The sequence below is a fragment of the Entelurus aequoreus genome, linkage group LG06, assembly GCF_033978785.1.
Source record: "Entelurus aequoreus isolate RoL-2023_Sb linkage group LG06, RoL_Eaeq_v1.1, whole genome shotgun sequence".
In the NCBI taxonomy this organism is placed as follows: Eukaryota; Metazoa; Chordata; class Actinopteri; order Syngnathiformes; family Syngnathidae; genus Entelurus; species Entelurus aequoreus.
Genome location: NC_084736.1, coordinates 86629669 through 86643174, shown reverse-complemented (window position 1 = coordinate 86643174; position 13506 = coordinate 86629669). Strand labels below are relative to the sequence as shown.

At 38.5% G+C, this 13506-nt stretch overlaps 1 long non-coding RNA gene across 1 annotated transcript; it reads left to right on the top strand.

Moving 5' to 3' along the window:
• Positions 1 to 1853: 1853 nt before the first annotated feature.
• LOC133651703 (uncharacterized) lies at positions 1854 to 2711 on the top strand. The gene is made up of 2 exons (XR_009826480.1): positions 1854 to 2235; positions 2588 to 2711. It is a non-coding gene; the product is annotated as an uncharacterized LOC133651703 (long non-coding RNA).
• The last annotated feature ends 10795 nt before the right edge of the window (positions 2712 to 13506 follow it).

The window sequence follows — 13506 nt, the reverse complement described above, 5'->3', positions numbered from 1 at the left end:
ATATATATATATATATATATATATATATATATATATATATATATATATATATATATATATATGCATATATATATATATATATATATATATATATATATATATATATATATATATATATATATATATACATACACACACACACACACACACATACTGTATGGACATATATACATATGTATATACAAGGGATGTCCGATAATGGCTTTTTGCCGTATATATACGTATATATATGCATACACACATATATATTATATATACACATATATATATAAATATATATATATATATATATATATATATATATATATATATATATATATATATATATATATATATATATATATATATATATATATATATATATATATATATATATATATATATATACACACACACACACACACACACACATACTGTATGGACATATATACATATGTATATACAAGGGATGTCCGATAATGGCTTTTTGCCGATATCCGATATTCCGATATTGTCCAACTCTTTAATTACCGATACCGATATCAACCGATACCGATATCAGCCGATATATGCAGTCGTGGAATTAACACATTATTATGCCTAATTTGGACAACCATGTTTGGTGAAGATAAGGTACTTTTTAAAAAATTTTATAAAATAAGATAACTAAATTAAAAACATTTTCTTGAATAAAAAAGAAAGTAAAACAATATAAAAACAGTTACATAGAAACTAGTAATTAATAAAAATGAGTAAAATTAACTGTTAAAGGTTAGTACTATTAGTGGACCAACAGCACGCACAATCATGTGTGCTTACAGACTGTATCCCTTGCAGACTGTATTGATATATATTGATATATAATGTAGGAACCAGAATATTGATAACAGAAAGAAATGGGGTGAGGGAGGTTTTTTGGGTTGGTGCACTAATCGTAAGTGTATCTTGTGTTTTTTATGTTGATTTAATAAAAATAAAAAATAAAAAAAACGATACAGATAATAAAAAAAACGATACCGATAATTTCCGATATTACATTTTAACGCGTTTATCGGCCGATAATATCGGCAGGCCGATATTATCGGACATCCCTAGTATATACACATGTACATACACACATATACATATATACTGTATATAAATACATACATATATACATATACATATCCTGTATACACACATATATACATACATACATATATATACGCATATACCATACACATATACTGTATACGCATCCATACATACATATGAGGGGCCGTTAGGGACATTATTCAGAATTACCTCTTACATACACTACTGAAATGCTCTCACGTAAACAACTGAAATATTTTTCTTTCATACACACTACTGAAACACTCTTATAAACACTACTGAAATGCTCTTACATACACTACTGAAATGCTCTCATATAAACAACTGAAATGTTTTTCTCTCACACACCCTACTGAAACACTCTTATAAACACTACTGAAATGCTCTTACATACACTACTGAAACACTCTTATAAACACTACTGAAACACTCTTATATACACTACTGAAACACTCTTATAAACACTACTGAAATGCTCTTATAAACACTACTGAAACATTCTTACATACACTACTGAAACACTCTTATAAACACTACTGAAATGTTTTTGTCTCACGCACACACCTGGAATTATTTTTCACTGGTATGTATAAACGGATTTCACCTGTGTGTGTGTGCTTTTTACACATGTGTGTGAGGGACAACAATTTCAGTAGTGTGTGTGCAAAGATTTCAGTTACGTGTATGAGCGCATCTTACCATTGTGTATACGAGCATTTTACCACTATGTGTAAGAGCATCTTACTAGTGTGTGTGAGCGATGTTGCATTCCGGTTCCGGTATAATCCCCGCCCCTTTTCAGACAAGTTTTTTTTTTTTTTTTTTAAAGCCAAGTTGTGGACAAAATGTCTGCCGACAAGTAGCTTAACCGAGGCGGGAGCTCCACTTCATAATTTGAGGGCTTCAGCGGAGAATATAAGAACACTTTCAATGCAACAAGGGTCGCGCTGCCGCCATGGGTCTCCCCCGCAGGACGCGGCACCTGAGCGGCCACACAGCGGTGCCTTTCTCGTCCCGACAGCCAAGCAGCCTGGAGCACTCGTTCCATTGCGAGGTTGCACCGCACACATGCAACGTTTCAGTTCATGGACATCGGGGCAAAAGGAGGAAAATGTCATTAGACATTATTTATTTCTAAATGATTGTTGAATCACACGAAATGTAAGACAACATGGCATTGTAGTGAGCTACAATGGTAACATGTCGAAATGTGAGTCACGTCGTGTTACGTCAGTAGCTAATCATATACTAATGATAATGGATTGCATTTATTTAGCTCTTTTCTATCGACTAGATAAAGGGTCCCCAAACTACGGCCCGCCAAAGTCCAACATCCGGCCCGCTGAAAAAAATTTTTTTTTGTATTATTATTTTCAATCTGTCTTTTTTAATTCATTTTTTGGTGTCCCCTAGCCGCTCAGGCAAATCATATTGTCTACAAATGCATTTCCCTGTATGACTTATATTGTCTTAACTGTTTTCATGTGATCTGATTGTTACATTCTTATTTCAGAGTCACCACACAGCTGCATGACCATTTCAACAAAGACGGAATAAACAACCTCTGGATTCATGGAACTTCTCTGCACACAAATATATTAATTGGAATATTCAATAAATTTCACATAAACATTAAATATCCTTTTTTTTTTTTTGCTCAAAAAAGGTTCCCTATGCCTTATTATTTATATACCATAACATGGCAGCAGGGAAGCCTCCCTACTGCCCCCTGTCTACGCGCCTTGTTTCCCCCACGCCTTGTCACACTAGTAAGATGCTCTTACACATAGTGGTAAAATGCTCGTATATACAATGGTAAGATGCGCTCATACACATAACTGAAATCTTTGCACACACACTACTGAAATTGTTGTCCCTCACACACATGTGTAAAAAGCACACACACACACACAGGTGAAATCCGTTTATACATACTAGTGAAAAATAATTCCAGGTGTGTGCTTGAGACAAAAACATTTCAGTAGTGTTTATAAGAGTGTTTATAAGAGTGTTTCAGTAGTGTATGTAAGAGTGTTTCAGTAGTGTTTATAAGAGTGTTTCAGTAGTGTTTATAAGAGCGTTTCAGTAGTGTTTATAAGAGTGTTTCAGTAGTGTTTATAAGAGTGTTTCAGTAGTGTATGTAAGAGTGTTTCAGTAGTGTTTATAAGAGCGCTTCAGTAGTGTTTATAAGAGTGTTTCAGTAGTGTATGTAAGAGTGTTTCAGTAGTGTTTATAAGACTGTTTCAGTAGTGTATGTAAGAGTGTTTCAGTAGTGTTTATAAGAGTGTTTCAGTAGTGTTTATAAGAGTGTTTCAGTAGTGTTTTATAAGAGTGTTTCAGTAGTGTTTATAAGAGTGCTTCAGTAGTGTTTATAAGAGCGTTTCAGTAGTGTTTATAAGAGTGTTTCAGTAGTGTTTATAAGAGTGTTTCAGTAGTGTTTATAAGAGTGTTTCAGTAGTGTATATAACGGTGTTTCAGTAGTGTTTGTAAGAGTGTTTCAGTAGTGTTTATAAGAGTGTTTCAGTAGTGTTTATAAGAGTGTTTCAGTAGTGTTTATAAGAGCGTTTCAGTAGTGTTTATAAGAGTGTTTCAGTAGTGTTTATAAGAGTGTTTCGGTAGCGTATGTCAGAGCATTTCAGTAGTGTTTATAAGAGTGTTTCAGTAGTGTGTATAAAAGAAAAAGATTTCAGTTGTTTACGTGAGAGCATTTCAGTAGTGTATGTAAGAGGTAATTCTGAATAATGTCCCTAACGGCCCCTCATACATACATATAGACACATACACACACATATATATATATACACACATACATACATATATATATATACACACATATGTGTATATATGTATATATATATACACATATGTATGTATACACTGATGAAAGTTTAGTCTTGTTTTAGTAAAAATAGAAGGAAAAACAAAGTTGTTTCATTAGTAATGCACTAGTTCAGCATACAAGTCACATAAAAATGTTGAAAATAAATCTACCACTTCAACACTTTGTGAGATTTTAGATAAGCTATTTGTCATTATTATTTAATTGGCTAATTTTGCAGGTACAATATACAACTCTGAGTCAAATATTTTATTTCACGCATTATAACTGTTAGCATGTTACCTTATTTTATGGGAAACACACCCAAGAGTTGCACATTTTGTTACTTTCCGCTATCTAGCTAGCATGCTATCTGTTAGCATTTCAGTTCGTCTTTCCAGCAATCACAGATAGGAATTGCATTTTCTTGTGTATCAGTAGTATTTGAAGTCTATCCCAGTACTTGAAGTTGGACATGTTACAAACTGCACAAGACAACAGCTTCAAGAAATAATTCCTCAGCTGAGATGACACGGTCAGCACCAACAAGCATCCCTTGTGTTGTGTCCTTCGTCTAAAACTCTCCAGGATTTCCAGTGCTGCTGTTGGTGCTGACCCCAATAGCTGACCCACCTAAGAAGTAAATTTTTATCGCCCTCGTTCCACTGAAGGATTGTCCATCTACAATCTATCTGTACAAACATGGGGTTTCTCCTTGACATCCTCTTCACCCTGTCTGACTGCAGTCATTAGCAGGAGAGGATACAAGGATCCAGTATCACCACTTTTACGAGGCTGCAGCACACTCAGAGTGCTTGATTAGCGCCTGGTTTTGCACAGAACCAATATTAAAATGATATTTTTTAATTAAAAAAATCATAAAATTGAGGCAGAAAAACATTGTAGTATCATTCATCATTTGGCTACTACTTCCTCAAATAGTGACCATTGTACATTGGTCAAATTAAAAAGTGTAATTAAGTTTACTTTTTACACAATTACCATTTTTACTATTTGTGTTATACCTTCTGATATTATGCAAGCACTTCATGATAAATTAGACACATGACTGCCAGACAAAAATAATCAAAAGTGTATCAAACATTTTCCAGTTACAATCTAAGACACGCTAAACCACCCGCCTCGGTCCGATGGAAAATGTTTGGAAGGATTTACCCAAAAACTACATTTAATTAAATTAGTTACTATAGTTTAATTAAATTAGTTCCTACACTTTAAGGAAACAGTGGATACAAGTCCAATAACATGACAATTTGTAATGAAACGTTAGCATGTAGCATCCTCCCGACCATTGCTATTATTAGCAAGTAGCAAGTAGGACACTGGCACATGAAGTTAGGGCTTAGCATGAATTGTTTGTTAGCATTTTCTATTACATTTAAACAGTCTTTTCTATCTGCACTGCACCATATAACTTAATTGATAACTCCATTGACAAATGTAATGATATGTTAGCATGTAACATTGTACATGTGGAGTCTACATATAATGCCATATTTTGGTGTGGATGTACATTGTTGTTTCAAATAGGGTGACAGACATACAACGCAGCCTGTATACTTATAGCTTGAAAGGTTTTGAAAGAGTAAGCTAATAAAATAATATTTTTGAAGCTTTCATATCCTCGGTTCTTCTTCGCTGTTTGGACCAAAGCACCACCATTACTTGTTGTGAAGACCACAACACTCTAATAAACAAAAAGTAGGTATTGATCAATACTTACTTTTTGACTCACACCACCCACTGGAACACCAACTGGGCGTTATCAGAACCCTCCAACACAGAGCTGATAATGTTCCCACCAGTCCACAGGCCAAAGAGAAAGAGCACAGGCATTTCAGGGAAGCCCTCAAAACCTGTGGTCACCCCAGCTGGTTCTTTGTGAAAAGTGCATCCAGTTCCAGAAATAAGAACAGAGTGGATGAGGAGGAAAAAGGTGACAAAATATTGTCATTCCATATGTATCAGGTCTATCTGAGAAACTCAGAATATTTTTTTAACCAACACAACATCCCAGTACACTTAAAACCAGGACACACCCTGCCCTGAGACAGAGACTGGTGCATCCTAAAGACCAGGCACCCCACACCCACAAAAACAATCTGGTGATGAATGCACTGATTCATATGTTGGGGAAACAAAACAACCACTAAGACGACACATGGCACAGCATATACGGGCAAACTCTTAAAGGTCTAGACTCAGCTGTCTAACTGCACCTCAGGGAGAAACATCACTCCTTTGAGAACTAAAATGTACAGATTCTGGGCAGGGAGGACAGATGGTATGAAGGAGGAGTGAGGGAAGCCATCTATGTCAAGGTTAAAAAAACATCCCTGAACAGAGGGGGTGGTCTGCGACGCCACCTGTCTCCCACATACAAAGTTGTCCTTTCAACCACTCCTAGATTCTGCAATACAGCCTGCAACAAATAATAGGAGTTAGAAAAATTCTGGTCCAGGAGGTGACCTGAATGCCATGTATACCATTTGTTTACAACTGAATAGAATGCTAACGTGGGTGATTCCGACTATTTTGGACTTGTAGTAGCAAATCCACAGCGATGGTTCTGTCACACAATACCTCAATGCTAACGAAGGGAAATTACACTTCAACAACTGTTGTTGGCTTTGACAGTTAGGATTTTTTGTTTGCATTAAAACAGTTGTTTTTCTCACTATAATAGGGCAAAACCATCCTTGCCCAAGCACACCCTCCTGGTTTTGGAGTATAAATATTTGGGGTTTTGGCACCAGCCGCTTGACTAGATGTGACCAATCTAAGTCTAAGACTACATGTGACCAATCTAAGTCTAAGATTCGATGTGACCAATCTAAGTCTAAGACTAGATGTGACCAATCTAAGTCCAAGACTAGATGTCACCAATCTAAGTCCAAGACTAGATGTAACCAATCTAAGTCCAAGACTAGATGTGACCAATCTAAGTCTAAGACGAGATGTGACTAATCTAAGTCTAAGACTAGATGTGACCATTCCAAGTCTAAGACTAGATATGACCATTCTACGTCTAAGACAAGATGTGACCAATCTAAGTCTAAGACGAGATGTGACCAATCTAAGTCGAAGACCAGGGGCCGTATTTATCAAGCGTCTTAGAGTGCCATTTTACACTTAAGTCCTGAGAATTTGCGAAATTTAGTCCTACTCTCAAACTTAAGAATAAAAGCTATTTATCAACTTTCTTAAGTCTAAGAATCACTCCTACTCTCCACGATATTTAAGAGACCTTCAGAGGTGTCCTAAGTGGTTAGAAGTTGCCAGCGGGGGATGGCACTGAGGCGAGAGAGACGTGCGAGAACGTTCAGGGAGCGGAAGAATGTCCTGGCTTTGTTTGATGACGAGCAGCTGATCAAACGGTATCGTTTAGACAGAGCGGGTATTATTTTTGTCACAGATTTAATAAGGGGCGTCATCTCATCAGCAACATCACGCAGCAGAGCTTTCACAGCAGAACTAAAGGTCATCAAAATGCTTCGATATCTCGCCACTGGGAAAATGCACATTTATTTTTGATTCATTGCCAATATTGTTTGTTTGTTTTGTATTATTTTGTAGTTTATTGTCAAAATATACACTCCCATTGTCCACTTAAATGTTTCTAAGATATTTCTTTATTCTTAGACAAGGGATTCCCTTCTGTGATTGGTCATTTCTATGGACACAGAAATGACGTCACCTAAAATTCAGTTTACGGCACATAGTAATGTCGTAGTTAGTTATCAAGCGTCTTACTCACACTTTCAGCGAAGTGTAGGACTGAATCTTAAGTGTCACACTCAGAGCTGAATTACGACATTACTATGTGCCGTAAACTGAATTTTAGGTGACGTCATTTCTGTGTCCATAGAAATGATCAATCACGGAAGGGAATCCCTTGTCTAAGAATAAAGAAATATCTTAGAAATATTTAAGTGGACAATGGGAGTGTATATTTTGACAATAAACTACAAAATAATACAAAACAAACAAACAATATTGGCAATGAATCAAAAATAAATGTTTCCTTTTTGTTGCACCTTTCCTGCTTCCTGCTCCCAGACCGTAGTCGAAGAGCACAGGGGAGACACTTCTCCAGGGCCGATGTATGCTCGGGGCAACACCCTTCACTTTACCCGGCAGTGGGTCTCCACAGCGGACGACTTTAGGGTGAATGATGAGTCCGGCGATTAGTTGCAAATCTTGCATTATTGATTGCTTGCACACAGCCAATCCAACACAAAACAACTCGCTACCGCTCCCTCTCTTCTCTCGCCCACACACTCACTGACGTCACTCACCTCACATGCTGTCCCACACACACACATACGCTACTCTCATAACATTTTCTTTCCAATTCATTAATTAGGCAACTAATTTGAAACTGGTGTGGGTGGCTCTATATATACTAGCCCACTGCAGCCACATGCAGAAATCAACATGGAATTGAAAATTATTAAATCTGTGACAAAAATAATACCCGCTCTGTCTAAACCAGGGGTCGGCAACCTTTACCACTCAAAGAGCCATTTTGGCAAGTTTCACAAATTAAAGAAAGTAATGGGAGCCACAAAAAATTTTTTTTAATTTAAAATGAAAAACACCGCATACAAAGCTTAAACGCTTTGTGCTATGTTATAGGGGTCTCCGACACACGCACCGGCACGCACTTTAATGTGGAAATTTGATGTTAGTGCAGCCCGCGAGTTTTGAATGAATGGCGCTTGATAGCGTCATACTTGCCAACCCTCTCATTTTTCCCGGGAGACTCCCGAATATCAGAGCGTGATAACACTGCATTTGGCGCCCTCTATAGTCTGCCCTAACAGTGTACCTGCTCGACCACACGTAGAATGCAATTTCAGCTTGCTCACGTAAGTGACAGTAAGGCGTACTAACTCAGCAGCCACACATCTTACACTGACGGTACCAATACCCAGAATCCCATGCAGCCCTAACTCTTCCGCTCAACCAACGCACGGAGAGGGGGGGGGGGGGGGGGGGGGGTTGATGTGTGGGGGGATTTGGTGGTAGCGGGGGTGTATAATGTAGACCGGAAGAGTTAGGGCTGCATTGGATTCTGGGTAATGGTTGTAATGTGTTTATGTTGTGTTACGGTGGGATGTTCTCCAGAAATGTGTTTTTCATTCTTTTTTGGTGTGGGTTCACAGTGTGGCGCATATTTGTAACGTAACAATGTTAAAGTTGTTTGATACGGCTACCGTCAGTGTAAGCTGTGTGGCTGATGACTAAGTATGCTTTGCTGTCTCCTGTGTGTGCAAGTAATAACAACATGCAACATGTGGCTGGACTGGCACGCTGTATGTAAATGCTATAGAGGACAATTACTGCAGTGCAATTAGGGCACGCCCTTTATTTAGTAATTAGAGTGTAAATAGGATTATTTTTCCCTGGGAGTAATCTATGAGGGACACTGAGATCCATAAATCTCCTGGGAAAATCGGGGGGGTCGGCATGTATGTAGCTGAGCCGCATCAGAGTGGTCAAGGAGCCGCATGCGGCTCCGGAGCCGCGGGTTGCCGACCCCTGGTCTAAACGATACCGTTTGATCAGCTGCTCGTCATCAAACAAAGCCAGGACATCCTTCCGCTCCCTGAACGTTCGCGCACGTCTCTCTCGCCTCAGTCCCCAGATGTGACCAATCTAAGTGTAAGACTAGATGTGTCCATTCTAAGTCTAAGACTAGATGGGACCATTCCAAGTCTAAGAATAGATGTGACCATTCCTAGTCTAAGACTAGATGTGACCATTCCAAGTCTAAGACTAGATGTGACCATTCCAAGTCTAAGACTAGATGTGACCAATCTAAGTCTAAGACGAGATGTGACCAATCTAAGTCTAAGACGAGATGTGACCAATCTAAATCTAAGACTACATGTGACCATTCCAAGTCTAAGACTAGATGTGACCAATATAAGTCTAAAACGAGATGTGACCAATCTAAGTCTAAGACTAGATGTGACCAATCTACAGTATGTCTAAGACGAGATGTGACCAATCCAAGTCTAAGACTCGATGTGACAATCTAAGTCTATGATCATGAACTGATGAAGTCTACTCAGATGAGAGACCAAACATCTTCTAGTACAAACCAAACAGTCCAGTTGTGATGATTGTATGACCTGAGATGATTGATTGATTTATAGACAAAAAAAGTGACAAAAAGGGCATAAAACAACAACAAAAAAACATAGAAAACTTGATATCACGGTTAGATCTGAAAGTGATCCAGAGAATTAAGCATTGAAAGTAAAAACAATTATTATAATATGTCTTACTTTTAAGACTATAATTAATAATCCCCTATCGGGTCCTGGGACCGATAAGGTTCTTCACATTGAAGGTTCCCTGAGGGTTAAATGTGAAGGACACAGAGTGTTGAAGACTTCAACAGGAGTCTAATTGAAACCACACTACAGCTGAGAGCAACTAGATGAACTGTGAGCCATAAATATGACACACCTGTGTGAGCTGCGTGCTTGCACCAGGTATGTTCCCATTGCTTTGTCAACTTGTCAAAGATGCTTTTGATGGTCAACATGCCTACAATCTCCTCCTGACATGTGCTGCTATTGTGTGGGACATAATAGTAGACCCTTAGCAAGACATGGACCACACCAGGGACCAGCATCTATCCAAAGGACCCAATAGACCACGGAGAGTTCATCAGACACGTGTGTGACCCTGACAGAGCAGCACTGATTACAAGAAGAAATATGGCCGCCGCCCCAATCTCCTGCTGGCAAACACACATGTGAAGTAAGAATGATAGACCCATCCTCCCGTCTCCTGGTGACACTAATAGTCTTCGCCAGGGCTGGGCAATGAAACGATATCAATATATATCGCGATAGACACGTAATCAATAGCAATAAAAAATGTGTTTGGTGAAACGGAAGAATACGGAGTTGCGAAGCAAGATTGGTTGCTTGGTTGATCAGTCATCAGTGGGAGGGACATGCTAACGTCCAATCAGGTAACGGTATCAACTATCACGTTTGGTTGCGCCATCTTGTTGTCTGGCGCTTGATTCTTTGCATGGAGTGAGAAGAGAAAGTAAAAATTAGGAAATTGTGGATAAAAGAGGAAAAGTCACCTGGACAGTATGGCAGTTTTTTGGATTTTTTTCAAAAGGCACCGTAGTCAGACCAATTTGGTCTGTAAATGATGCAAGGTGCTTGTCACCACCAAGACCGGTAATACCACACCACCTTAGATGCCCTCACCCTTTAGAGCACAGCTGTAACTTCCTGGCACTAACCCTGCAGAAAATAGTTCTTCTCAGGTTTCTCTATGTTTACATTTTCACACTTCGCACTATTTTGTTACACTTTATTAATAATTTCTTACATATTCTTTATTTTTGCACCTTCATTTTAAGAGTTTATCAAGTGTTCAATGTGATTTTATAATTTTGTGTTGACATTTCCTTTCTGCATTGATAGCTGAGGGCATTATAACCAAAGGAAGTTACATTTGAAATATATTTTTTTACATTTAACACATTTTTCTCCTGGTCCTTATTTTCTACAGGTCATAAAAAATAATCAATAATTAATCGACCATCATGATACAGTTTTCAGCAATATTGCCCTGCCCGAGTCTTCACTGACCACAATATTTCTTAAAGAAAGAATACTGCTCAGTGGCCTTCTGGTTAGAGTGTCCGCCCTGAGATCGGTAGGTCATGAGTTCAAACCCCGGCCGAGTCATACCAAAGACGATAAAAATGGGACCAATTACCTCCCTGCTTGGTACTCAGCACTTAAAATGATTCCCGAGCTTGGCCACCGCTGCTGCTCACTGCTCCCCTCACCTCCCAGGGGGTGGAAAAAATGCAGAGGGTAACTTCACCACAACTAGTGTGTGTGTATGACTATCAGTATCAGTAGTACTTTAACTTTAATACTGAAGCAGAATGAGTCGTTAAAATAATATCTAAACATTTATCCATGACAATATGGAGAAGCTGCGGATGGTGTGTTTGACGGGGAAGCAGCTGGAAGGAACTGTACAAATGTCAGGGATGTAAATCTTTAAAAACTAATTCAGTCAATTCTCAATTCAACATGATTCTGGCAGCATATTCATTATTTGCTACACACAATATAACAAAAGCTCGTCAAAGCAGGTTACAAATGCTCCTCTTGGCTGCTAAATCAGCACAGAGATGACTTCAAAAATACATTTTTGAAAATCGATTCTTGAATATTTTTAGTTGTATGATAATCATAATAAAAAAGAATGATGAGGATGTTGTCCCCTAACAATGAACATTTTTATTACATACGATTGTATTATTTTCCAACCAATATTCCTGATGTAAATGTTTTAGTTTGAAAATGTTAAAATTGTGCTGCTTTTCGGGGATTAAATGGATTTGAATTAATTTCAATGGCCGACGCTATTTTGCAAAGAGAGTTTTTCGAGGTACGAGCTGCGTCACAGACTACATTGTACCGCTTGTATCGCAGATTTTCCATCTAATCCGATGCAATCCCACACCACATACCATTTAAAAAAATATTTGTTAGATTCTTTTGGTATCTGACGACTGAAAAACCCTCACAACGTTATTTTGGAGCGTTAGTTTTGATGGATAAAAAAACAGCAAGATGTGCTTTTGTGTCCACTGCAGCTTCTCTGGTGCAGATTGTTGCAGCCGGGTGACCTTGTGACACCTTGACTTCAGCACGATCGATGCCTTGGGGCTGTGCTATGGTAATGACTAGGGCAGATAGTGCCTTCACAAGTCTGACATGGTGGTCAATACAGTGATCTATTTGATCTACGCTGACATATTACATGTACAGTCAGCTTTAAAATCAGGGCTCATTCCCAAGAAGGAAGTAAAGGAGAGTAGGACGGACAACAAATCCGAATAAATGTCATTCAATCAGTTAGAAAATGAAACGCCAAAGACGAACTGAAATGCTAACAGTTAGCACATTGGCTAGCTAGCGTCAGGTAACAACAACAAAAAGACCAAATTAGCTAAAAAAAAATTAGCATGCTGACATTAGTGTTAGGGTTTAGTACCGAGTCCGGTACTTTTTTGGCACGGTCTGAATCCTGCCGGTCCCTGAGTCACGTTAAAGCCAACGGTGCCATGTTACGGCAACTAGGGTCGCGTGACGTCACGCCCGGTTGCTCTACGCACCTCGGCACTTGGGGATCACTCCAGCAGCACTGAGAGTGGACTCTGCCAAACTACCTCGAGCTACTCCAGCTAACTACCGCCACCTCTGGCAATTTTAAATGGCGACAAAACAATTAACAAAAAAAACAAAACACTCTGACGTAAGTAAAGTAAAGCTAGCTTGATGCTAATATATATTGGTTTTGCTATTGACATGCTACTGATTGACATTAGCAATTTTACATGGCGATTTCAACACCTCTAAATTTGTTATTGAAAACTACAACTAAGATGCACGCTACAATTAAACAGCTGGTAAGCACAACGCTTACAGTGTTAACACTTTTTAGGGTGCAACATAAGACTAGATTCAGCTAAGACTGACCCGACTAGACAACACACCATAAACCAGAGCCGTGTTTAGAGAGAGTACAGT